The 26,008-nt window shown below is 48.7% G+C and overlaps 11 non-coding genes across 11 annotated transcripts; 3 read left to right on the top strand and 8 right to left on the bottom strand.

Annotated features, from left to right (window-relative positions):
- The first annotated feature begins 786 nt into the window (after positions 1-786).
- On the top strand, positions 787-858 carry Trnag-ucc (transfer RNA glycine (anticodon UCC)). The gene has a single exon. It is a non-coding gene; the product is annotated as a tRNA-Gly (tRNA).
- Positions 859-7,314: 6,456 nt separating this feature from the next.
- Trnag-ucc (transfer RNA glycine (anticodon UCC)) lies at positions 7,315-7,386 on the top strand. Its single transcript has one exon. It is a non-coding gene; the product is annotated as a tRNA-Gly (tRNA).
- A 265-nt stretch (positions 7,387-7,651) lies between these two features.
- Trnag-ucc (transfer RNA glycine (anticodon UCC)) lies at positions 7,652-7,723 on the top strand. The gene has a single exon. It is a non-coding gene; the product is annotated as a tRNA-Gly (tRNA).
- A 15,361-nt stretch (positions 7,724-23,084) lies between these two features.
- On the bottom strand, positions 23,085-23,156 carry Trnag-ucc (transfer RNA glycine (anticodon UCC)). Its single transcript has one exon. It is a non-coding gene; the product is annotated as a tRNA-Gly (tRNA).
- Positions 23,157-23,226: 70 nt separating this feature from the next.
- Trnag-ucc (transfer RNA glycine (anticodon UCC)) lies at positions 23,227-23,298 on the bottom strand. The gene has a single exon. It is a non-coding gene; the product is annotated as a tRNA-Gly (tRNA).
- A 70-nt stretch (positions 23,299-23,368) lies between these two features.
- Trnag-ucc (transfer RNA glycine (anticodon UCC)) lies at positions 23,369-23,440 on the bottom strand. Its single transcript has one exon. It is a non-coding gene; the product is annotated as a tRNA-Gly (tRNA).
- A 70-nt stretch (positions 23,441-23,510) lies between these two features.
- Trnag-ucc (transfer RNA glycine (anticodon UCC)) lies at positions 23,511-23,582 on the bottom strand. Its single transcript has one exon. It is a non-coding gene; the product is annotated as a tRNA-Gly (tRNA).
- Positions 23,583-23,652: 70 nt separating this feature from the next.
- On the bottom strand, positions 23,653-23,724 carry Trnag-ucc (transfer RNA glycine (anticodon UCC)). The gene has a single exon. It is a non-coding gene; the product is annotated as a tRNA-Gly (tRNA).
- A 70-nt stretch (positions 23,725-23,794) lies between these two features.
- Positions 23,795-23,866, bottom strand: Trnag-ucc (transfer RNA glycine (anticodon UCC)). The gene has a single exon. It is a non-coding gene; the product is annotated as a tRNA-Gly (tRNA).
- Positions 23,867-23,936: 70 nt separating this feature from the next.
- Trnag-ucc (transfer RNA glycine (anticodon UCC)) lies at positions 23,937-24,008 on the bottom strand. The gene has a single exon. It is a non-coding gene; the product is annotated as a tRNA-Gly (tRNA).
- Positions 24,009-24,078: 70 nt separating this feature from the next.
- On the bottom strand, positions 24,079-24,150 carry Trnag-ucc (transfer RNA glycine (anticodon UCC)). The gene has a single exon. It is a non-coding gene; the product is annotated as a tRNA-Gly (tRNA).
- Between the last annotated feature and the right edge of the window lie 1,858 nt (positions 24,151-26,008).

Here is a 26,008-nt window from a genome sequence, read left to right on the forward strand (position 1 = left end):
TGCTCGCGCCGTTTGGACAAGTCGTAATGAGCTCTGAAAGCACTTACATGTCCACTAAAGCTGTGGTCAAAGCTTCATGTCGTGCGCAAAGCCACCGTCTAAGATATGCGTCGAAACAGAGGTTTGCTGCGCTGCAGCGGCATCGCGCGCTTGCATTGTAAACGCGGAGGCAACGGCGGCTGCTGAGGCAAGCAATGGACGCGTCACCACGTGATCAAACATGGCAGCGCCCACGGGAGCGCCGGGAAAAGGGTCAATAAAATATTCACGCAATGGTTAGCAATGGTTAGCCGATAAAGGCCTCTACGTCCCATGGACGACGAATTGTCTATCATGTAAGAAGCCCGAAACTGTGGAACATGTGTTTATTTACTGCTGGGACGCCGTCTTCCATTGGGACATCCTTCAGCGCACATTGAAAAAAGACCTACCCATCACGAGTTATGGCATTCGTTTTCTGTGCGTAGACAATGAAGACGGAGTCCCATACGACATGTTCATGTTAATAGGACTACAGAGCATATGGCAGACTTGAATGGCGGTCCGTAATGCAGACCCTCACACACCTCCTGTCAGGGAAACTTCATCGCGAACATGGATTATATGCACGAATTGTACAAAGCTCAACCAGAGCCTCCTGACTGGTTACCTCTGTTGGATGAATTGTGTAACTTGAAGAAATTTTAATGTGAACACACCAGACCAAGGCTCGGTCCACGTGTTCATTTTACCTATCATGTTTCTGTGTTCCTAGCCCTGTAAATAGAAAACAGGTAATTAAAAAAAGCGTCGATGGTACAGCGGTTAGCATAGCTGCCTTCCAAGCAGTTGACCCGGGTTCCATTCCCGGCCGACGCAAACATTTTGTTGAAGTGCCATGTGGCAATGTCGCTACATTTTATCAGGTGGCATGGGTGGGACTGATAATTTTTTTCGTCCACTGCGCATAATTCTGGAGAGAGAAATAAAGCGCTCACAATTTATCATTATTGGAAGGCAACGCGTCTGGCCACCGTTACAACTCCACGCACTTGCTGTCATTTTATTGTAGCACTCTCCATATACTCTGGATGCAACGTAACAACTCAAGTAGGACGGCTTGTAACATTCGAAAGCACGCGTCGGTGGTATAGTCATTCTGTTTCGGGCTTCCGAGCTAAACGGATCGCGGGATCATGGGCTCCAATATGCGGCTGTCAGTCGCGGCAACAGGCTTTTGACTGAGGATGATAAGGGCTACCAGATTATTTTGCCACGACTACCAACAGGACGCATCGTCTTAAATATGGTGTTTTTGCACGGCGACGCTCGTGCTCGCCCGTTCCGGGTAGAAGATTTTCGGGACGCGCTTCAATCCGTTGGTATGCTCTCGAGCGTCGTCGCCCTTGGAGCATACCAAATCAACCATGTGTGGGCGGTGACGATGAACACAGCCGAGGCTTCCAAAAAGCTGGCGGCGCTGAAGGAGCTGCAGGTCCAGGGGCGTCGCTGCCTGGTCATCGACCCGAACGAACAACAGGTGAAGCTGCGTCTCCACTGGCTTCTGCATGGTGTGGAAGACGAGGACGTGAAGACGTCGTTTGCCTCCTTCGGCAAAGTGACCGAAGTCACCCGCGAGCGCTGGCGAGTGGATGGCGTCTCCGACAAGGGCTCAACGACTCGAGCAGTGCTACTGCAGCTCAAGTCTGGGATGAAGGTCGACGACTTGCCCCATCAGATACACGTCGCCGGCGAACTCGCGCTTGTGGTCGCCCCAGGTCGCCCTATGCAGTGTCTGCGCTGTCGGGGTTCTGGCCGCGTACGACGAGAATGTAAGGTTCCCCGTTGCTCCAGGTGCAGGCTTTTCGGCCACGTCGACGCGGATTGTGTAAGCTCTTACGCAGTAGCCGCGGGTTCGGCAGAAAGCGAGCCTTTGACATCAGACCACATGATGGACGTCATCGAGGCGGAGGACGCGGCCAAGGGACCCGGAAGCGGCCACGCGGCGGCAGAAGCGAGCGGGACGACCACCCCGACGAAAGGAGGACGGGATGATGTCCCTTCCTCCACGGAGACAGCTGCAACTCTCGGGATGGTGACGGAGACCCCGGCTGAAAACGAGAACCCCCAGCAGGCGACCGACGCTACGTAGGCAGCGGAAGACAACGCGACCCCGACCAACGCCCGCGTCGAAGGCGTCTCGGCATCGGTCAAGAGGGCCCTCCAGCAGGGCGAGAAAGTCGTCAGAAAGGCCGGCGGTGACTCTGAGGCTCCGTCTGCTAAGACGTTGTCCGGACGGCTCTCGACCCTCAAGCCTAAGCCGAACCTGGAGGCCGACCGTAGGCCCGCCGCGAAACCGATCCCAGACGAACTCGACCGACGGCCACCGCATGGCCACGGAGGCGTCTAGCGGACTGCTAGACGTTAAGGTGAGCACCATGCTCCGGGCCTTCTCCCCTCCTTTTATATCAGTAATGGCTCCTAACCCGTCGCTTAGCCTCGGAACGCTAAACGTTCGAGGTCTGGCCGCCAAAAGGAAACAGAGTCAGGTGTATCGACTACTTGTGGACCAAGACCTCGACGTTTTATCCGTGCAAGAAACCAAGGTAGACGGCGAGGAGCAGACCGGGAGCATGGTGCAAAGGTTCACGTATGAGTACTATGCCGCAGTGAGCCACGCCTTAGGGACGTCGGCTGGGTGTGTACTGTTTGTGAAGAAGCTCCCTGGGCTTGTCATAGATGGCTACTTTTCGTGCACTTCTGGCCGACTTGTCGTCTGTGATTTCAGCTATTGCGATGTCCAATGGCGCGTGTTGTGCGTTTATGCGCCTAATAATATGGAAGAAAGGGCAAATTTCTTTCTTAACTTACAGCATCACCTCTCGGTGCACAAAATGATGGCCTTAGTCGGTGACTTCAATTGCGTATTAAGTGCCCAGGATAGGTCTACGCGACGTGTAGTTCATGACAAAAGCAGCGATATCCTGGCACAGATTCTGCGCGAATACAAATTGAAGGACATCGCTGAGTGTTTTCGGGGGGACCGAGACGTGAGGTATACTCACTTCCAGGGCACAAGTCACGCGCGATTGGACCATATTTATTTGTCCGATGACTTAGTCGAAAAATTCCTGTATTATGCAGTGACTGCAGTATCCTTTGCTGACCACTGCCTGGTAAAATGTAGGGTTGGCCACTAGAAAGAACAAAACAAGTTTGTGTGGGAACTGTGGAAAATGAATGCAGAGCTGCTACGGGATGACACTTTTAACGAAAAGGTAGTGGCTGCTCTGAACACTTTTGGAAATAACAGTTCTATCAAGTTAGGCGAGGAATCGGCGTTGCTGAAGCAAGCTATTAAAATGAAGGCAATCGAAAGGAGTAGCGTACTGCAATATGAAAAGAAGGCAAGAGAAAACGCTTTAAAATCAATGCTCGATAAATTTGCGAAGCTCGAATGCACGCAACCGGGCGCTTATCAAGAAGATATTTAAATTAAAAATTAAATTATGGGGTTTTACGTGCCAAAACCAGTTCTGATTATGAGGCACGCCGTAGTGGGGGACTCCGGAAATTTGGACCACCTGGGGTTCTTTAACGTGCACCTAAATCTAAGTACACGGGTGTTTTCGCATTTCGCCCCCATCGAAATGCGGCCGCCGTGGCCGGGATTCGATCCCGCGACCTCGTGCTCAGCAGCCCAACACCATAGCCACTGAGCAACCGCGGCGGGTCTCAAGAAGGTATGCGTGCCGTTAAGAAGAAACTTGAGGCGTTTGACGAAGAGCGCTACCGGGGTGCACTGGTGCGCGCGAGAGCAGAAAGGCTGGCATGCGGCGAAATGCCTATGAAAAGAGCACTGGGATTAGAAAAAAATCACTCCAGACGCAAGCAGATTGAGGCCATCGAACGCGATGGTGTTGAAGTCACCGATAACTATAACATAGGGTGGGCTTTCTTTGACCATTTTCAGAAGCTTTTCGCATCCAGGCCCGTCAATATGCAAGGTTTCAAACACTTATTTTTAGAGCGAATGCCGCAGCTGTCCAGTGAAGGTAAAGAGACGTTAGAAAGGCAATAGCAGAACATGAAGTGATGAAGGCTATCGAAGACCTGATAAGTCACCAGGTCCAGACGGTCTTTGTGCCGCTTGGTACAAAACATTCAAAGACCACCTAGCCCCTAGACTAACCGCAGTTTTCAATGAAGCATACGAACTGAAAATGCTTCCACCATCCTTTGGCCTGTCCCGTACAGTACTAATACCGAAAACAGAAGAGACCGAAAAGCTCAAGCAACTTTCATCCTACAGACCCATAGCGCTGACTAAACGCGACTACAAAATATTGATGAAGGTACTGGGACGTCCGGTGCAGTCAGTTATTAAGGATATAGTCGGCCCGCACCAGACGTGCGACATCCGCGGAAGAACCATTTTGATTAACATTCATAAGATGAAGTGTGTGCTTGAGTGTTGTGATGCCATTGTGATGTGTGGTGCGCGACGGTGATATTTGTGGTGTGCGACAAGGTGCGGTACATTTAAACAAGAAGCAGACGACAAGGAGAGCGCGCGCCGCTCTACCACGCCGCGCCGAAAACGACGACGCCGAAGAGCGGCCAGCACGTGAACACGCCCGGCACAAGGAAAACAACAAAAGAAAGCGAATCCAATCACAAAGAAACACGGAGCCTCGAGCAGCCAATGAGAAATCGACGAATCGACCAGAGCAGCAGAAAAAGGAGCCGCGCTGGCAGTAGGGAGAGGAGCTCCAGAAGCGGCACCAGGACAAGGTCGGCCACCGGATCGGGAGTTTAAGACGGCCGTCGGGTTCCGGACCCGAGCCACCAGGACTTCACCCGGCCGGGGCCTCCTGCCAACCCATTCCTGGGCGCCGCCACTCCATCCGTTCGTTCGAGAACTGCTGCCCGAGGCCGGCGAGCGTCTGCGCCCGTGGGCAGAACGAGAGCAGTCGGGCTACGGGCCCGAGCTCCACGACCAGCTGCCCGGCCAGGACGCCACCGCCGTCAACCCCTGCTGCCAAGCCGCCTGCCTTCCCGGGCATCGTCACTCTGCCCGATAATCGACTGCTGCTGCCCGAGGCCGGTGAGCGTCTGCGTCCGTGGGCAGAACGTGAGCTGACGGGCTACGAGCCCGAGTGCCACGATCAGCTGCCCGACCAGAACGCCACCACCGTCGGCCCGTGCTGCAGAGCCGCCTGTCTTCTCCCTCCGAGCCAGAGCTGCCACGCTCTGGTAGCCGGTCCGATACAGCGACCTTTTGGTGAGACCAACAACGCTTCTCTCGTCGTCTCGTCGTCTCCGCTTCGCCGCGTCGAGACTGTAGTGCATACGCACACCCGCAGCCTGCCCGAACTTGCCTCATATCATTAGCGTTCTAGCTACATGTTTTCATGGTATCTTTGTGTGTTTGTTTTTATGGGTTAATTTTCGTTTCTAGTTTCATTAAAAGTTTGTGTGTGTGTTTCCCAACAAACGGCTCTGTCCTCGATTGCGTTCTGGGAGGCTCCGCCTCAGAGAACCACCAGAAACATTAACACAAAAGAACCTGCTCATCACAGCCATGTACGATGGAGTAGCGATCCTCCAGCTGGACTTGGAGAAAGCGTTCGATTGCGTTTCGCATGAGCTCTTGCTTACCATCTTGAAACATGTTAATTTTGCCGCATAATCACTGAGGGGGTGACCATGGCGTATCGTAGCTGCTATACGAGACTTATAATTCATCAGACATTGGGGGCCCCCATTAATGTGAAGCGCTCCATTCGCCAGGTTTGTTCACTCAGCCCCCTTTTGTTTTGTGTTTACATAGAAACTCTGTCAGGCTATAATCCAAGATGATTACATTAACGGATTTCAACTGCAAGTAGCAGAGGTCAAGTTATTGGCTTATGCTGACGATGTGGCTGTATGTTGTAAAGATACGCAGAGTGTGTTGAATATTGTTAGTATCGTCAGAAGGTTTGGTGAAGTCACCAATAGCTTTGTGAACTGGCAGAAATGTTTGGCTTTGTGTCATGGAAGGTGGGCGTCTACCCCAGACCACTTTTCCAACGTAAACTGGGTTACGACACCAGTTAAGTACCTTGGCGCACCCCTTGATGCGTACAAGGTCAGTAGTGAGTACTGGAAGGAGCAGACAAAAGAGATAAAAGAAAAAGCCGACAGATGGAAACCCTGCCACTTGTCAATATTCGGGAGAGCTACCGCGTGCAATATGTTTCTCGTGACCAAAATCTGGTACATAATGCAGGTCCTACAGTGCTCTCGGATTAATGCGCAGAAACTGCACCGCGTGTTCGTTGTTTCCGTGTGGGCATCAAGCTGGGAGCGATGCAGCCGAGATAATCTCTTCCGGACGTGTTAAGGATGGCGGTCTTGGGTTGGCGCACATCTTCTTGCGTCAACTTGTTAACAGGTTCTTTTTCTTTCGCGATACGAATGACCAATTTTTGCGCACCGTGATCCAAATGAGACTATCAAGAGCACTTCCCGAGCTTATTATCGGTACCGATACCATGACAGGTTCGGTCCGTTGTTTCTTCCGGGAAATAGTCGATAGTGTTTCCTTTTCGCGTGTTCGCTTTTCAAATGCATATTTGTGGACTGTGAAACCAAAAAAGTTACATCGTGATTTCTATGATAGTGTTTTGCTTGTGCCCATGTACCGAGCCGTGTACAGTGGAGGCCCAGGCCTAGACGTTTTGAACAGGGTGAGAAAGATGCCAGTGCAGCCAGCCACCAAATCATTCTTCTTCAAGTTACACACCGGGACTTTACACGTTAAAACATTTCTGGAACAACGTCAGTTCTACCTGCCATGGGGAACCAACTGCCTTATTTGTAAAAAACCGGAAAACATAGATCATGTCTTCATCCAGTGTTGGGAGGGGGTCTATTTCTGGGACGTGTTGCAAAGGGCTTTAAAAAAGGAGCTGCCAATAGATACCCAGGGAATCAGGTTTTTGCCTGTAGATAACGACGAAGGATTCCCGTATGATTTAATCATGCTTACGGGCCTCCACTGTCTTTGGCGCTCGAGAATGGCAGGGTACCACTGTGACCCTGATGCCCGACCGGCGCGTATATACTTCCGTGAATGTATGCAGCGTTATGTAGAACTGTTGAAGTCACAACAGACTGTTCCCGAGTGGCTGTCCAGGGTTGAACCGCTGACAACAGTCAAGGAATTTTAATAGACAACATCATGCCGCAGTATCGGACGGCAACAAATGTATATATTGCTGTTTTTGTATAGTGTCCATTGAATTTTGTGTTGTTATATGTCGAGGACTGGCAATAAAGAAAAAAAAAGCGTCGGGGGTATAGTGGTTAGCATAGCTGCCTTCCAAGCAGTTAGCCCGGGTTCGATTCCCGGCCGACGCAATTGTTTTGTTCACGCGCCAAGTGGCAATGTCCCTACACTTTATCAGGTGGCAAGGGTGGGACTGACATTTTTTTTCCCCGTCCACTGCGCATAATTCTGGAGAGAGAAATAAAGCGCTCACAATTTATCATTATTGGAAGGCAGCGCGTCTGGCCACCGTTACAACTCCACGCACTTGCTGTCATTTTATTGTAGCACTCTCCATATACTCTGGATGCAACGTAACAACTCAAGTATTACGGCTTGTAACATTCGAAAGTATACGCGTCGGTGGTATAGTGGTTAGCATAGCTGCCTTCCAAGCAGTTGACCCGGGTTTGATTCCCGGCCGACGGAAACATTTTGTTCACGCGCCAAGTGGCAACGTCGCTACACTTTATCAGGTGGCAGGGGTGGGACTGACATTTTTTTTTTCGTCCGCTGCATGGGGCGTACCGTCCGCTGCACAACACGGCATAGTTTCGAGACAGCGACGCGCTGATTTACGGGCGCCGCATGGCCGGTGGCCGCTGCTGCTTCTGTGCCACCATATATAGTTATATAGTTTGGCATATAGTTGGCATATAGTATATAGTTGGCATATAGTTTGGAAGGTCACGCGCAAGTTGCGCCAGTTGATGAGCGACACTTCTGCGCGAGTTCGTGACAAGTCGTGTTCTGTTTGACAGTAGCGCATTTCTTTCGAGGCACGTTTGGTAAGTCGCATTCATTATTATTAATTTCTCTGAGGATACTTCGGATGAAGTTTGAGTTTTAGGAACGTTCTGTAAAAGATAAATTTTCGAGTTTTGATGTTGGCTTTCTCGAGCTGAACGCTCGAGAAAGGATAGCGTCAGTGGTTTTTCTTCGCAGAGATATATGTAGATAGTTCGCGTGAGTTTCCGTTAAACTAAGACTTTCTTTTCGGATTTGGCGAGTTATGAAAAAATAGCACTCTATAAGGTTAGATACCGGTTATTCTGCAGTCTACTTCAGCTGATTTTTAGAAATCGCGGATGGTTGTTGCCGCACGCACGTGGAGAGTACCGCGCCTTAGAAACGGGCTGCGCGGATCGCTTTTAGTAATGGTATACTCTACAGATTGCATTTCTCTTAGAGGTATTATGTAAGGGTATGTCTAAGACTGTGCGTGTCTCGCACGAGTATTTAGAAGATGGCAGCATTTGAGTTTCATTTAGGGCGTGGAAATACTTATAAATGAGCGCGAATCGTCTTGTAGGCTCGAACGCGTAATTTGCGCGTTTCATTTTTATTGCGTGGGTCGCACGCAAGAGTTTTGACCGCAAAGTGAGAGCGAGTCTGATCGTATATCCGTAAAGTCAGCGAGGCTCTCAGTGGCACTATTACGTGTGTTAATAACGCATGTAGAGTGCGAACAGACAGTTCATGGCGTTTGTGCCGCATATGATAGCTCAATGGCCATTTATGTAGGGTCATCCTGCAGTGAAGTTGGAGGATTACGCTGTTGTATACCTAGATGTATAATGTTCTGTAAGGTTTTTTGTTTGAATAAGCTGAAGGTCGTAAGTCCGAATCCTTCCCCAGTCCACTGCATTTTCAGGCATGGAGTGGCGCCTGGCACAGGCAAGGTGCAACCAGTCAAGGTGCAACCAAATTAGGAAGGCCCACTAAGCTTCAACAATGTCACTCCCTCACCAGAACAGGAATTGGCCTCCCTGGTGCAGTATTCAGCCGCTACCTCCAAAATGACTCCTCCAATTTACCCATAGCCCTCAGTCCCCAGCGGCTGCGGACCACCTGACCAAGGCAGCCGTCAGACCTTGGTCTCGCCAACGAGCCAGCTGCGGAAGATGACGACGACGCTCGAGCCAATGCTGGTGATGATAATTTTGTGCTTACATGGACGCCACCCAAATCTGTGAGTTACAACAAGCTTCGCTTGAAAAGGGAAAAACAGCTGTGGTGAAATCGGTTCTGACTGTGTTCCGACTAAGTTGATACTACCGCTTTGAAGGGGCCATGTAGCTTCCTGGCAAATCATCTCCACACCGTTCAGTACTCGGGTTTCATTCCTTTCGCACCGAAAAAACGATAGGTACACATACATAAGCTAGGAAAAGCAATTAAGTAAAAGCGGTGTAACAGCAGAGCCAATGAATACTTACGCATTAGTAGACAATTGTCAAAATTCCTGTAGAATTTTTTTTCCTCGTGCTCAGCGTTAAGGTGAAAATTCCCTCTCCTCTCATCACCCTTATTGTGTTAGAGCCCTTTCACACTAAGGAAATGACGCAACCCAGCCCGCGGAGCCACCCTGCTACCTGATACACAGCCTCCAAGATTTGGCCGCCTGAGCGCGAGTTAATCTTGGAGGCTATATTTTTTTCGCGTGCTCTTTGTCAGTTCCCAAGAGGCGGCGGCACTAGTCCGCGTCTCTGCCCATCCGGAATGTGCCAAGTGTGTAACAATTAAAGATCGCTTCGGTGATGTATGCGGACGCCATAGCTCTACTGCCGGAGAATATAAGATATTTACAGAGACTTGCGAATATGTGTGGCGATGCAGGAATCAATATAAGTGTTAAATCTAGCAGAGAAATCGGGAATTATGAACTTTATTGAAGAAACGAGTAATGACGTGGTATCAACTCAACAAGTCATGCCCATTGTCAACCAATATAACGCTCTGGGTCTACACATGATTGAAGGAAAGACATACTCATGCATTCACCAAGTTAACCTAAGAATGAAAGGCATGCGGAAGGAAGCAATAACGCGACGTATAGCAATTTAGGACTACGTTGAATATGAGGTGGCGCGAGGAATCTGGAAACGTGGCATTGTGCCTGCTCTAACGTTTGCAAATGCCATTCAGTCATTTTGTCGGATTTAAAAGTTAACCACAGGTCATTAGACTGGTTGGCTTCCAAGCACCACGGTAAACCCACAAATGAGGCAGTGCAGGGTGACCTGAGTTGTGCCTTTTTTGAACTCAGAGAAGCGAAGGGCAAAGTTAGTTTTAGAGAAAAGCTCGGGAACATGGATGAAAATAAATAGGCGGCGTAAGTGCGCAAATGTTTGAACCTTAAAAGCATGGAAACAGAATGGAGAAAAAGGTCAAGAAAATTGGCAACCACGTACAGGGCAACTGAAAGTGTAAAGAGCTACCAGTAGTCATCAAAAAGAAAGTGACATAAACAGAGAGCAAATTGGATGCAAAGAATGGAAACAAAAAAGACCACGGAGATCTACAACAATGGTAAGAAAGAAATTAGAAGGGAATATCTGTATGGTAACACGAAGGAAAGTGCCTTGCTATTTGAGGTTTGAGCCGGTTGCCTAACGACAAAGACATATCGGAGCAAGCATTGGCAAGTAGATGAGGCATGTGTATGCTGCTTCAAGAATCTGGAGACCACTGAGCCCATCCTAATGGAATGCGAAGGGATTCGCCCAGTGAGACCCGTAGGTAACGTACACCTTCCAGAAGCGCTTGGATTTAACGTGGACGGAAGCATCAACCGGTCAGCAGTCAAGATAAGCAAGAGACGTTTAGATTATTCGTGAACAAAAAGAAAAAAAGGGAAAAGATTGATAGGCCCGGATCCATTACACGCATAGGTAAATATACAGGGTAGACATAGATGTTGTAAGCAAGATACAAAATATTAAGGACATATAGAGACAAATGCTACACTGATAAATATGCATATATTACCTAATTAGCTAAAGCAGTCTGTGTAACTATTTATCAGCGCCCCGTTTCGAAGCGAATGCCAATAAAAAATATGATCATCTGCACAGCTCTTTTCTGATAGCACTGCCCTGCGTGAAAGGTCTATTTATCCGAGCAACACAGAATTACTACGACAAACCGAGCAGTGCCAGAAAGATAACATCGGGAAAAGAGAATTCCATTGGACTCCACAACAGGGCCGGTATTTTGTAGCGATGCCTTTTCGCGCTTTTGGGGCTTGATCAGTGGTTAGAGCGACGGTCCGCTCACGTTATCAACGGGATCAGCCGGCCGTGAGCGGTGGATGATGACTAGTATAAAATAAAGCATAACGCATCGCTACAAAATACCGTCCCATGGAGAAACGGTCATTCCGACGAAAGGATACACAGAAAGAAGATAATTTGCGCGCAGGCAAAATTGTATTTCGTTGTCTGTACAAGTTATTCCTAATATATGAAATTAATTTGCCATATTTCTTCCTGCGGTGCGTGCCTGTACGTCAAGGGGACGCTCGCGAAAGCCGCAATATTAAAATCGCATAAATGTACATCATTCATGGGTGCAAGACATAACAGATAATTAGGATTGCCACCGTCGCCAAGCTAAAAAAAAACGACACCGGGGGAGAGGGAGTGCGCTTTTCTCTTTTCCCATAAGTACTGCATGCGAAAGCATAACCCAAAAGAAAATCAAAATAAAGTGCAATACGTCAAGTAAAAACTTTGCATGAGTGAATTTTACTAAATGACATTATGTAAAATACAGACAAGAAGAGGGCGGTGTGGATCAGAGAACAAACTACTGGGATAGCCGATATTAGAAAAATATGTTGCTGGGCAGCCCATGTAATGCGTAGGATGCCTAACCGGTGGACCATTAGAGTTAAAGAATGGGTACCAAGACAAGGGAAGTGCAGGCGAGGACGGCAGAAAACTAGGTGGGGGGATGAAGTTGGAAAATTTGCAGGCGCAAGTTGGAATCAGCTAGCGCAAGACAGGGAGAATTGGAGATCACTGGGAGAGGCCTTCGTCCTGCAGTAGACAAAGAAAAGTCGCAGTTTCGCCCGAAAGGCGAAGCATCGATTGCGATAGCAAATCAGTAGACAGCTATACCGGTGGACAACCTAGCCGGTGGACCATTAGAGTTAAAGAATGGGTACCAAGAGAAGGGAAGTGCAGTCGAGGACGGCAGAAAACTAGGTGGGGGGATGAAGTTCGAAAATTTGCAGGCGCAAGTTGGAATCAGCTAGCGCAAGACAGGGAGAATTGGAGATCACTGGGAGAGGCCTTCGTCCTGCAGTAGACAAAGAAAAGTCGCAGTTTCGCCCGAAAGGCGAAGCATCGATTGCGATAGCAAATCAGTAGACAGCTATACCGGTGGACAACCTAGCCGGTGGACCATTAGAGTTAAAGAATGGGTACCAAGAGAAGGGAAGTGCAGTCGAGGACGGCAGAAAACTAGGTGGGGGGATGAAGTTCGAAAATTTGCAGGCGCAAGTTGGAATCAGCTAGCGCAAGACAGGGAGAATTGGAGATCACTGGGAGAGGCCTTCGTCCTGCAGTAGACAAAGAAAAGTCGCAGTTTCGACCGAAAGGCGAAGCATCGATTGCGATAGCAAATCAGTAGACAGCTATACCGGTGGACAACCTAGCCGGTGGACCATTAGAGTTAAAGAATGGGTACCAAGAGAAGGGAAGTGCAGTCGAGGACGGCAGAAAACTAGGTGGGGGGATGAAGTTCGAAAATTTGCAGGCGCAAGTTGGAATCAGCTAGCGCAAGACAGGGAGAATTGGAGATCTCTGGGAGAGGCCTTCGTCCTGCAGTAGACAAAGAAAAGTCGCAGTTTCGCCCGAAAGGCGAAGCATCGATTGCGATAGCACATCAGTAGACAGCTATACGAAGTAAGGATAGTAGTTTTATCGGCGGTATGAAGTTGTTAATATTCGGTTACAAATAAAAAAACAAGCACGGTGTCAAGCGCGCACAGTTAAACATAAACACATCTCGCTCGATGGCCGCGGGAGCTCGTCAAAACGCTGGAGTAAGAAAGCCCGCCGGCGGCAGCGAGCAAATTGACCGTCGCGCTTGATCTCGCTTCAACACGAACTAAACGTTGAAAGCGCAGCGCATACGAAGCTACCGGCACTCGGCGAATGCACTTTCTCGCATCGCAGATCGCTTTGAAGACCAGGCTCCCGCGAGCGCACACATCGGCCGCGTCGCAGATTGCTTTCAAGATAGCACCGTGAGCAGCAGCCGCGTAAGCAGAACGCACGCTCCCCTCCCCCCTCCCGACCCCGTCGCCTCCTCCCCGTGCCTCGCGCGTGAACGAAGACCGTGCGCTTCCGGCCTCCTTCCTCTGTCGCGTGTGCGAGATTAAGCTGCAGTTGCCGGATCACCCTCGCAAGCTATCACTCGCACACACAACGCACGGCGCGCGGCGACGATTTTATCGCTGTTGGACTTTACATGAAGATCACGGCGACGGCGACGGCAAAAATGAGCTTGGAGTGTCCATGTAATTGCTATTGCAATAAAAAATTGGCTGCTGCTGATGATGATGTAAAATATGACACAGATTGTAAATATTGAAAAAGACAAACGGGTAAAGCCAACAGCCCACTGAGTATCTTTTCCGTAGCCTAAGCAGGGGCTGGAAACTCTCTATACCTCCCATGGGACGCTCGGTCCCATGCCGATACGCGGTGGCAGCGCCGCTTCCGCCACTGGCGGCTGTCGGATATCCTACTGGAAATAAATCACAAGCAAATCAATGCCTCGATGACGTCACTGATGAGGTCAGAAGGTAGAGGGAGAGGGCGGGCAGCCGGGAGGAGGAGGGTTGCCGCTGAAGCCCTCCTTTCCCACTTCGCATGCAAGCGGACTGTGTTTGTGCTCTCTTGCAGGTCCGCTAAAGTCGTGCGGCGACATTGGCCAAATCGCGGAGCAAAACCCGCTTGAGTGTGTCGTGTATTAGGAAGCGCTTTCTTCCTACCAGGTTTACCTTGCAAGCTGCTATTCATTTTCTAAACCACTGGGACATTGCTCGTACGCATCACTGCCAAGCAATTATAATGAAGAATATTTATATAGCGAATCGTTGTTAATTACGAATATTCGCGGTTAATATATTACATTTCGTCATTTCGTGAAAGTAGGCGCTTTGAAAGTCTTAACTTGCGGTTACGTTTAGGGCTACACTTCAGCTAGTCCACAGATATAGTGGGGGGTAGCATACAGAAAATAACTTCCTGGCACCATCAATCGGTAATTTTATTCTTGTGTTGTGTAGTGGATCAACTTTTATAAAGCTAGCTGATTTCTCGGCCAGCCAAAACTCAACACAAGTAAAAGTTGAACGCTTTTGTTTTTATTAACACATTCGGTACTGGAAAAAGACTGACCTCCACGCAGTGCTAAAATGACAATCTAAAGAAGCAATTTTTATTGAAACGGAAATTTGTACATAGTGAGTCAAAACAGATTCCAGAAGATCCAAAGCAATACGAAAATTATTAACCACCACGGCTCCGTCTTTCTTTTCTTTTTTTTTTTGAACTTTGGCTTTGCATATCGACAAAGAGTGAACAAAATGAATAGCCCAAGAACACGCACTCAAGCCCTTCATGACAAGTATTTCACTGGCAACAGAGGGGCTGCCGTCATGACGAATGAGTCGAGCGACACTGCTCTTATGTCAGTCCACTCAGGCTTGCACAGAACTGATTTACTCAGGCAAAATGAATGCCTGCTCGGAAAATATAGTGAAATACTTGTGCTTACCCGTGGTCATTATGAAACCTGAAAAATTTCGCAGAACTGGAATTCCCGGTGTTCGAACACCACAGAGCCGCGCAACACACGTGATGCCCCGATTTAGTCATCTTCGTCTAATGCTTGGTCGACCTGGTTTCCTGCGTCTTCCGTTCGTTGCACGCCTGATCAAACTTCTTTGTCTTATCTCTCCCATCTTCACACTTGGGACGACAACCGAAGCAGACGACCAAGCGCGATCTGACGTGATATCGCTGAGCGAATGGCAAGGGTGAGCGGAGGCAAGCTCGACGGACGCACGATGGCGACCACTTCCCGCGCTTTGCCCGATTTGAAATTCACAAAAAGAGAAATAAGAAACATAACTTAGGATGTCCGGCAACCGCTAGAAGCGCACATGTTCCTTGAAACCGAAACTAGCTTTACTTTCCGGGGGCTGGCCTAAGTATGTATGAGGGCATGAAAACGGACAATGTTTATAGTTGGTTGTGTCCAAACTGGTCGTGCCGATAATGATGATGATTTATTGGCATCCCCTTAGAAACGGGGCGGTGACAAATAGTCCTCTAGCCTGCCAGTTGATACGAAAAGCGCCATCAGTGGGCGGTCGCCGAGTTGCTGCATCTGAGAGAAACGGAAGTTGTGCGTAGACTCGTAGCAGAAAGGCCGGCAGAAAAAAATAATGAAAGTAAGAGGATGGACCGGTAAGGCTCGCAAATACAGGTAGCACGATAGTTTCACTACCATGAATCCTGTCTACTATCACTCACTGGTTGTGAGTGACGCCCTTTCCTGCTTTGCTTGGGTCCTGTTCTTACACGAATTAATTTTATTTATTACACCGTGTCTTGTTACATGGCAATAGGTTTAATTATCTTGCGAAGGTACGCACCACAGCAGAACACTACGTAACTGTGTCTGCTTTAATTTCCCACTAAGTTTGTCCGCCCTTCGACCAGACGTTCCCGACGTAGCATTATAACCTGAAACCTGTGGATGGGTGGGCGGTGGTGTTGGTGATGATGACATCACTTCGATGCGAGTGTGGGCATATTTTATCATATTTTATCAAATCAAACACTCCGAGTTCAATAAATTGCTAACATACTATCCTCGTATACAACTTCTTTTTTTTTTCGAGTAGCATAGAACAGGGGTGGAAGCGGGTTTGAGTTTTTGTAGCAGGTCAGCGAGCAGGAATAATGTTATTTTAGCGCGATAGCGTTAAGGGCCCCGTGTCGTAGAAAATCCGGCATCGGCGTCGGTGTAGGCTCCGGCGTTAAGCATCGGCGTTTGGCGGAAATAATCATGTCGAACCACATAATCCCGAAACACCCCGACCACACAGGCCCTCCGCGCTGCTGAAGGCGTTAGTGAACAAAAATTGAATTTATCAAAGTAAAATCCGTCAGAAAAATCGTAAAGCACGACTTAACCACAACCTGGTCGACTTAACCACCGACTTAAGCACAACCACAACGTGCGTCGGATTGTAATTTGATTATACGAGAAAGAAGCCTGATAATCAGCCAGGGATCTTTGAATGCTATTGCGTTCCACTCTTAAAGGCGAAGCTTAAGCGTCCTCCAATTCTGATGTTGTTTTGCTCTGCTTTGGTTCTAGGCAACATTGAGGGGAATCTTGAAAACCGAGCCTTTCTAAATTTTGATCGGGCCCCATGTCGCAGAAAATACAGGTGTTGGTGTCGGCGTAAACGGCGTCCAATAACGCTATCGCGTTCCACACTTAAAGGCGAAGCTGAAGAGTACTGCACGTTTTTGGAGAAGCTCTTGAGCAATAAAAGGGAGTAGTAGTAGTAGTAGTGATAAGCAACTTGATTTTGGAAAACCGCCGGTTTTCTACGAGGAGATTGCAGTCAGGCCGTGCCCTGTCGCCACCTCCTCAGGATGTTCGATGGCCCGAAGCTGGCCATCCAGGCTTGTAGGCACTAGTGTTTTGTCCCAGGTTTCACTCGACGCTGACTGTCCTAGGAGGTCTCGTGGGAGAGAGTCCTTGCTGCATCCCCAGATGATGTTGTTCAGGGTGGCGGTTTGTGTCTTGCAGAGCGTAAGACACCAAACACGCAAGACGCAAGATACGCAAAGGGGAGTTTTGGAGCTGTGCAAGTGTGTTTTGTAGCAGATTTCTAGGGTCACACATCATTGTTATTTGCAATTTTGCATTTCTGATAAATTCAAATGGCTTTTACTCCATATTCAGTACTAAACCGACCACATGCGAAAACCCTGTGTACTTAGATTTAGGTGCACGTTAAAGAACCCCAGGTGGTCCAAATTTCCGGAGTCCCCCACTACGGCGTGCCTCATAATCAGAACTGGTTTTGGCACGTAAAACCCCATAATTTTTTAATTTTAACTTTTGATTAAATAAAAAAATATGTTCCTATCAATAAAACAGCGCAGCTGACAGAGCAACTAAGAGAAAACTAAAGATAAACGATGCTTTGAATAGCCACACCTCACTATAGACTTCAGACAAATGAAAAATAAATGGTCATGGTATTAAAACACCACAGCTAACATGAGAAACAACGAAGAGTAGAGATAAGCGAAGTGTTCCCTTTTGTACCTAATAATAAAAGTTTATATTAATTCTAAACGTAATGAGACCCTAGACAAATGAAAAAAAAGGTCGCTGTTTCGCCCAAAAGGTGAAGCATCGATTACGATAGCAAATTAGTGGACAGCTATATGAACTAAGGATAGTAGTTTTATTGGCCGTATGAAGTGGTTAACATAGGCTTACTGACTAATTTAACAAGCATGGTGTCACGCGTACAAGCAAACATGAACGCATCTCACTCGATGACCGCGGAAACTCGCTGTCAAGAGAGAGGGAACAAGGAGAGGAAAGGCAGGGAGGTCAACCAGAAGAGCATCCGGTTTGCTATCCTGCACTACGGGTAAGGGAAAGGGGAAATAGAAAGAGAAAATAGGGAGAGCTGTCAAAACGTTGGAGTGAGCAAGCGCGGCGGCATCAGCGAGCGAATTTACCTTCGTGCGGCGGCTCGCATCTACTCTAAGCCATGAAAATACAGCGGAGGGCGGACTCTGTCCACACCGCAGATGGCTTTCAAGATACAGCTACCCGGGTGGGCGCGCTTGGCTAGAACCAAGCGCGCCCACCCGGGTAGTGAAAGTTACCTGAAATGTCAGGTAATTCTGCAGTCCGAGTCTGTAATTAAATTTCTCTTTTCGCAATTTATTTGTGCTTTCTAAGCGCGTGCGGCTTAAATCGTGTCGGGTGATTTAAAGCTGCTGATACATCACTCAGCTCCCACAATGCAGAAAACTACGTGTTTCGCTGCCATGCCGATAGAGCACTGCAAGTATTAACCCACCTCAGCCGACCACATAATTTTTAGAACGACTTCAAATATTTTTCTTTATATGCTCAACGCGCTGGGCGGCGAAAAAATTGAAATGTCTGTAGTCAACGATACGCGTGACCGACAACGCAGGGCGCCCTGTAGACGAGCACTACATTATTGCGCAGACACAGTAGCTGAGGGCCAAATTTCCTGTAGTTCACGGTCAAAAAATGTCGAACAAGCACTTATGTCGAGACCCGCGCCGTACACGCACATGTACACAGTACGCGCTGATGACAAAAGACAACACGAGGAGCAGTCGACACTAAGCCTATACGGTCACATTTATCGCATAATCACATTTATGAGCTCACGCAGATCCCATGCACTGTGGGAATCGATGTAAGTGATGCTTTCTGGGCTGTTTGCGTTGGCTGACGATGATTGAAGGTCATTTTCGCTGCGAATGTTTGGATTATTCAGCGTTTATCCCAATATGAGGGTGGTTAGTTCATCACAAAAATCACCTTGCGTGCACTACTTGTGTTTGTCTACGTAGTAAACAGAACGTTAACACGCAACGAGACGTATTTTCTTGAGGTGGTGTGCGCCACTGTTTATAGCCAGCGAGAAGCTTAGCGTTGTCTTTGCTTCACACGGCGCATCGCATCGTGCCAGAAGTGTTAACATTTAATTTAGTTATGGTGGTTTAAATGCCAAAACTTGATGCTCTCTGCCATTATATTTAGCGCCCCTTTGGACGGTCGTGCGTTATTACACAGGTAAGCGCTGCAGCTTCTGCAATGCCTTTGCGGGGAGCTCACGGACTATTAGAGATTTCTAGAGGGTATTGTGCAGACGCCCAGGGAGATCCTGATGGCAGTGTGGCGACGCGATGGAAAGGTCCAACGAGTTTCTCAGATCGCCTTTGCTCTCTCCCGCGTTCCTGCCATGTACACTCGAGCAGAGTAGGTCGACCGGCCGCGTCAAGCTGCCCTTACGAGAGAGTGCGCGCGCTCAAAGCGACAGCGGATTCCCTTAGCTGGCGTCAAACGTAAGATGGCATTACTCCAAGATGTCGGGGCTAATAAGGAAAAGTGGACATTTATATTGCTTTGCGTGAAGCGTTCCATTCCTGCGACGTGATAGCGATTTTCTAGCCAGCTTCCCGAGTTTGGCGTGGCTACCTCTTGTGTCGGTCGCTATCTCGGTGGATATATTTGTGGATATATATACAAAGGTCATATGAGTGTACAAGTGGCTCACTTGTACGCTCCCCAAGCATGCGCACCTCCATTCTGCGTTAAGAAAAAGAAATTAGATCCTACAAAATACCTGACTATTTTAAGAACAAAGCTGAAAAAAAAGTAAGTGTTGCTATAAGTGCGCGTGATTAAACTACTCGTCCTCTGCTTCCTGCGATTCAGCAATGATACGCTTTTGCTTATCAAAATGCCACGTGAATTTCCACGAATGCGCTTCAAAAATCGCCTTTCGAATGAGTGTTACGCTAAATGTGGAGAGTCGACACAGGCATGAATCGAAAGCTTAGTCTTCGGACTAAATTCAATGTACCGGCTATAACGATAACCGTCCTAACTTTATTAGTAACCTTTTTTGTCTCGAAAATTAAGTCAAAAATTTTTTTCGTTTCTTTAACCGCTGTGGAAACAAAATACAAAAATTTTACTTGCCATAATCACGATACTATTATGAGGCACGCTGCAGTGGGTGACTCCGCAATAGTTTGGACCACCTGGGGCTCTTTAACGTGCACCTAAATCTAAGTAACCTAACGTACACCTAAAAACTTCTGGAGCACGTAATATCGAAATCACTATACACCTACCTGGAAGGCACAAAACTTCTGTATCCCAATCGACATGGTTTTAGGCGAAATCTTACGACAGTGACGCAGCTGGTAGAAACAATTGGTGATTTTGCGAGGGCTTTGGACAACAAAGGGCAAATTGGCTGTATTCATCTTGACATGTCCAAGGCTTTCGACAGAGCCCCTCATTCAGAGCTAATTGATAAGTTGGTTCATCTTGGCATAAACTACAATATAACGCAATTAATTCGTGCATACCTAACAGGCAGAACTCACTACGTAGAAATCAATGGCTCCAAATCAGAATTATTAGACGTCGGGTGTTCCACAAGGGTCTGTGTTGGATGCAGTCTTATTTGTTGTTTATGTTATTGATATTGCGCAATGTATTAACAAGGACATAAGGGTGCCACTTTTCGCCGATGATTGCCTTCTTTATAAGGAACCAGGACGATTCCAAAATTCTTAATGACGCTCTCCAAGTCGTTGAACAGTGGTGCGAAATTTCAAAAATGAAAATTAACAGAGATAAAACTGTTGTATTTCGTGTCACAAACCAGACAAAACATTTTGACTTTACCTACACCCTGGGTTCTTTTGCACTTGCCGCAGTTGATAGCCTCAATTATTTAGGCTTAACTATTTCCAAGAACCTGAGTTTGAAGGAACATGTTAAAAACATTTGTTCGACAGCAAAAATGAAACTCTGGTTTTTGCGTAGGAAGCTCAAGCTTGCTTCGAAAGACGCTAACTGCCTACCTATATCTGGTATGACCGACACTGGAATATACCAGTATTGTATGGGACCCTTATGAAACAAGATTGATCAACGTGATTGAAAGAGCCCAACGAAGAGCTGCTCGATTTATTTTGTCTTGTTACTCGCAAACTGATTGTGTTACAGAAATGTTGCCCTCCTTACCCTCCTTAGCCGAACGACGCCATGTAGCCGTACTTAAGTTTTTTTCTTCCTTTGGAAACGGCATTTTAACATAAATACTACTCACTACAAAGCGCCACAACAAGGCAGAACCTCAAGAGGCCCACATGAACATAATTCCCGGATATCTCAACTGCACATTAATGCATACGCCAAGTCTTTTTCCCCCAGAATAATAAATGAATGGAACAGACTACCAACAACCATTATTCAAAGGGATACCGAAGAGAATTTGAAAAGAAGCTGACGCAAATCATGCCCTCAACCAAATTTGTACATTATGTTAATATAAAAAGACTGTTTATCTTCTCTGCATATTGCTATTGTATTTGTACCGTTACTAGTTCCCTGGTGTTTTATGAATGTATGCTCAAAAAGACAGTATTTCATGTATAATTTGCGGGAATTGTGTATAATGTACATCATGTTATTTTCATTTTCTGTGCTGTACCCCACCCCTGTAACAGCATCCTGGCCAACAGTATGCCTAAATAAATAAAGAAAATGAAGTACACGTGTGTTCTCGCATTTCGCCCCCCCTTCGAAGTGCGGCGGCCGTGGCCGCGATTTGATCCCGCGAAATTGTGCTTCGCAGCCCAACACCATAGACACTTAGCCAACCTTGGCCACTAACAAAATAATAGCTTTCTACAACATAATCAATGTCTACTGTGGCTTGTTTTTGAGAACCTTTCCTTCACCTGGATTTTTTAACATTAGCCTTGTACATTTATTTTTTGTGAAAAACCCGCTCGTACCGTTGAAAACGAGCTAGCTTCGCGCCGCAGCCGCTTGGTTCGCTAGCTGCTCCGTGCCCAGAAAAGCTGGACATAACCTCTTTATTTAGGCTTCGCTTCACACAAATTCCAACATATGCGTTGGATCTGCAATTTCGTTTTTCTTCAAAGCTTTCCGAGCCTCTTGGAAGAATAACCTCCTGTGTTATTGTAGCTGAACGTATTATCTAAGTTTAGAGCTCTTCGTCTTGTATCTATGTGGTCAACAAGCTCGTCAAGAATTTTTAAGTCGGAGCCCTTCCACCCTGTCAAGAGGGAAGTGCAGCGAAGCTGGTGCTCTAGTGAGATTTGTTATGTTGGGGTTTAGCTATATTGGGGATTTGCTATGTTGAATTTGGCTTCAAAATGGTAAACCGACCCCTTCGCTATGTACTCGGGAAAGAGGCTTCGGTGCCGGCTCCGAAAAAAACAAACGGGTAAAGCGCGTTCCTCGCGCTTTACCCGTTCCCAGTGTCCGTTCCTACCCGTTCCTAGTGCGTTCCCAGTCACGTTAGCGTTGCTTCGCACGCACTGGGTCTCGTCGTGGCCACAACGACGACAGAGCCGACAACGTGGCACACGGCACTCGCGCCGTATAAGGCCGGTGCCACGGCACCGGAGGCAGAGCGGAGGTCTGCCTGGCACGATCACGAGTGCATGGTCTTCTGATACTCGTAGCTGATGCGGGATGTCTTCCATAGTCATACCAGCCTTTAAGCGTAGGGATACAAGTGACGTGTGAGAACCTTTGTCTCCGCAACCGGGCACTCACCACCTCTCCCTGGATATTTCGGTCACGGTACCGGATGGCGCCAGGGCTGCTCTGACGTCCTCGTCGGGTGTCGTGTGAAGCAGCCAGTAAAGCTTCATTCTGATGTCCTGGTTGCAGGGGTCAATCGCGACACAGCAATGTTCTTTCACGCGAAAGGCCTTCGCCGACAAAAGCTTCCTTTTCCCGACATCGTCCTTGAATGTTATAGCCCACACATGGTTCATCTGATAGGTCTCGAGGGCCACCACCTCCGGCATTAGCTTATGGCGGTCAAGCGCATCGCGAAAATGTTGAACACTGTAGGGCCGGGCCTTCAAATCACCATGCAAAAACACCGAATTACACACGGTCGTACCTAATGGCAGCTGAGGAAAAACAAGTTGATAATCCTGGGTAGATGTTTCCGTAAGCCTGATACCACGACCCTGCTGGGCCGCTGTAACCGCCCCTTGGGAGCGAAACATTCCGTGACCGTTTGCTACGGTGTCCGGATGTGCAATCCACTATACCACCGACGCGTGTTTTCGACTGTTACAAGCAGTCCTACTGCGACGTAAGGCGGGAAAAAAATGTGTGCGTCGACCGGGAATCGAACCCGGGTCAACTGCTTGGAAGGCAGCTATGCTAACCACTATACCACCGACGCGTGTTTTCGACTATTACAAGCAGTCCTACGGGACGCAGTCCTACTGCGACGTAAGGCGGGAAAAAAAGTGTGCGTCGACCGGGAATCGAGCCCGGGTCAACTGCTTGGAAAGCAGCTATGCTAACCGCTATACCACCGACGCGTGTTTTCGACTATTACAAGCAGTCCTACGGGACGCAGTCCTACTGCGACGTAAGGCGGGAAAAGAAGTGTGCGTCGACCGGGAATCGAGCCCGGGTCAACTGCTTGGAAAGCAGCTATGCTAACCGCTATACCACCGACGCGTGTTTTCGACTATTACAAGCAGTCCTACGGGACGCAGTCCTACTGCGACGTAAGGCGGGAAAAAAAGTGTGCGTCGACCGGGAATCGAGCCCGGGTCAACTGCTTGGAAAGCAGCTATGCTAACCACTATACCACCGACGCGTGTTTTCGACTATTACAAGCAGTCCTACGGGACGCAGTCCTACTGCGACGTAAGGCGGGAAAAAAAGTGTGCGTCGACCGGGAATCGAGCCCGGGTCAACTGCTTGGAAAGCAGCTATGCTAACCACTATACCACCGACGCGTGTTTTCGACTATTACAAGCAGTCCTACGGGACGCAGTCCTACTGCGACGTAAGGCGGGAAAAAAAGTGTGCGTCGACCGGGAATCGAGCCCGGGTCAACTGCTTGGAAAGCAGCTATGCTAACCGCTATACCACCGACGCGTGTTTTCGACTATTACAAGCAGTCCTACGGGACGCAGTCCTACTGCGACGTAAGGCGGGAAAAGAAGTGTGCGTCGACCGGGAATCGAGCCCGGGTCAACTGCTTGGAAAGCAGCTATGCTAACCGCTATACCACCGACGCGTGTTTTCGACTATTACAAGCAGTCCTACGGGACGCAGTCCTACTGCGACGTAAGGCGGGAAAAAAAGTGTGCGTCGACCGGGAATCGAGCCCGGGTCAACTGCTTGGAAAGCAGCTATGCTAACCGCTATACCACCGACGCGTGTTTTCGACTATTACAAGCAGTCCTACGGGACGCAGTCCTACTGCGACGTAAGGCGGGAAAAAAAGTGTGCGTCGACCGGGAATCGAGCCCGGGTCAACTGCTTGGAAAGCAGCTATGCTAACCGCTTGTTGTGCCATAGCACCTGCCATCATCGCCACCCGTCCCTCTGGGTCCTGCCGACTAGTCGCCAACGGGAGGCGGCGACACAATACGGCGCGGGGGGACCTCGGCAACTGCCCCGTCTGTGTCCTGCCGACGTGCAAGCAGCCCCGGCCATCATCGCCACCCGTCCCTCGGGGTCCTGTCGACGAGTCGCCAGGGGGACGCGACGACACAATGCGACGCGAGTGACGTCAGCAACCATCCCGTCTTCCTCCTGTCGACGAGGAGCCGCCGCCAAGGGGATTTAAGGAAGAACCGGCCCATTGTTAAGCGAGAGAGTCGCCACCGGCCGCCCCGTCGGTCTGGTGCGCTCTTACTGCTTTGACCAGCTATCACCAGCTAAGGGCAGCTATTACCAGCTATTACGTGCTATTCCTGCTATATCTGTACATATTTGTACATATTGTATAAAGCTTTCGTCTCCTCTTCGCCTGCTTCAAGACTCAGTCTCTCGTCCCGGACCCCGAGTCACAATAGTGGATGGCAGTTATGGGATTGGCGAACCAGTATCTGAACAGCGGATGGCAAGCTGCGAGATACGAGGACCGAAGACGCCTGCTACACCGCTCGATGGCAGCTACCAGATCGACCGGCGTCAACCACTTTGGCTGGGTGAGTGCCCGATGTTTGCTTTTCATGTCGCCAGACCTCTCTAGCACAGGCAGATGTTAGTAGAGTCTTTTGTTTTGGTAGGCTATTATTTGAGTGTTTTGTTGTTTTGGTAGGCTAGGATTACGAATTTACCTTCCTTAAATAGTCGATTCTAGTTTAAGGTAAGGGTAAATTTTGTGGGCAAGCAGCACGAGGAACGAGATCGCGATGGAGGAATTCCAAGTTCAGGACCTCATTCAAATTTGCGAGGAGTTGGGCATTTCCGCCGGCTCCGAAAAAGCAAGGAAAGCGATTCTCGACGTGATGCGAGCGGAGGACGTGACGACCGAGGAAGCCGAAGAGGCTTGGGAGATGATTGTTGAGCGAAAGCTGGAGGCAAAGGAACGCGAGCGACGTGAGAGGCGCGAGCTTGAAGCGAAAGAGCACGTAAGTCCCGAGGAAAGGGCAAGACGAGAGAGCCGTCGACAGAATCAAACATGGATATGGCGCACAGCGCGATACCATCTTTGTAGTTTCAAGGCGGGCGATAGCATTGTTACTTTTCTTGCGGACTTTGAAAAGGTTTGCGAGAAAGAAGGTGTCAACCGGGACCTCTGGTCCGAGCGGTTGATCCTGTTGCTTCCTCGTAGACTCTCGTGTGTTCTGGAACGCCTGCTTGATGAGGAGAGGCGGGACTACGATGAGGCAAAGATGGCTCTGTTGAGGCATTTTGAAGCTATAAGTCAGGCCGACTGCGAAGGCCAAGGCGGTAGCGACAAGACCGAGCTTGTCGAAGACAGACCGCCTAGTGAAATGGTTACTAGCCCAGGAGACGATGTGGTGCCATTGGCGCACACGCTAGGTGACAGGCACGAACACGATGTTGTTTCGCCGTCTAGAGAGGCCGCTTTGGGAAAAGTGGCCGACAGTGGCTCCTTTGATTTAGATAGTAGCGACAAGGCGAAGCCTGTCGATGAGAGACTGCAGGGCGAGCCGGCTAGCTCAGATGGCGTCGGATGCAGTCATTTCTTATCAGAGGCACATACATCTAGCGACGACCACGAGCCTAGCTTGGTTTTGCCGTCCGGAGCCACGTCGTTGC

The sequence above is a fragment of the Dermacentor silvarum genome, chromosome 9 (genome assembly GCF_013339745.2).
Source record: "Dermacentor silvarum isolate Dsil-2018 chromosome 9, BIME_Dsil_1.4, whole genome shotgun sequence".
In the NCBI taxonomy this organism is placed as follows: domain Eukaryota; kingdom Metazoa; phylum Arthropoda; class Arachnida; order Ixodida; family Ixodidae; genus Dermacentor; species Dermacentor silvarum.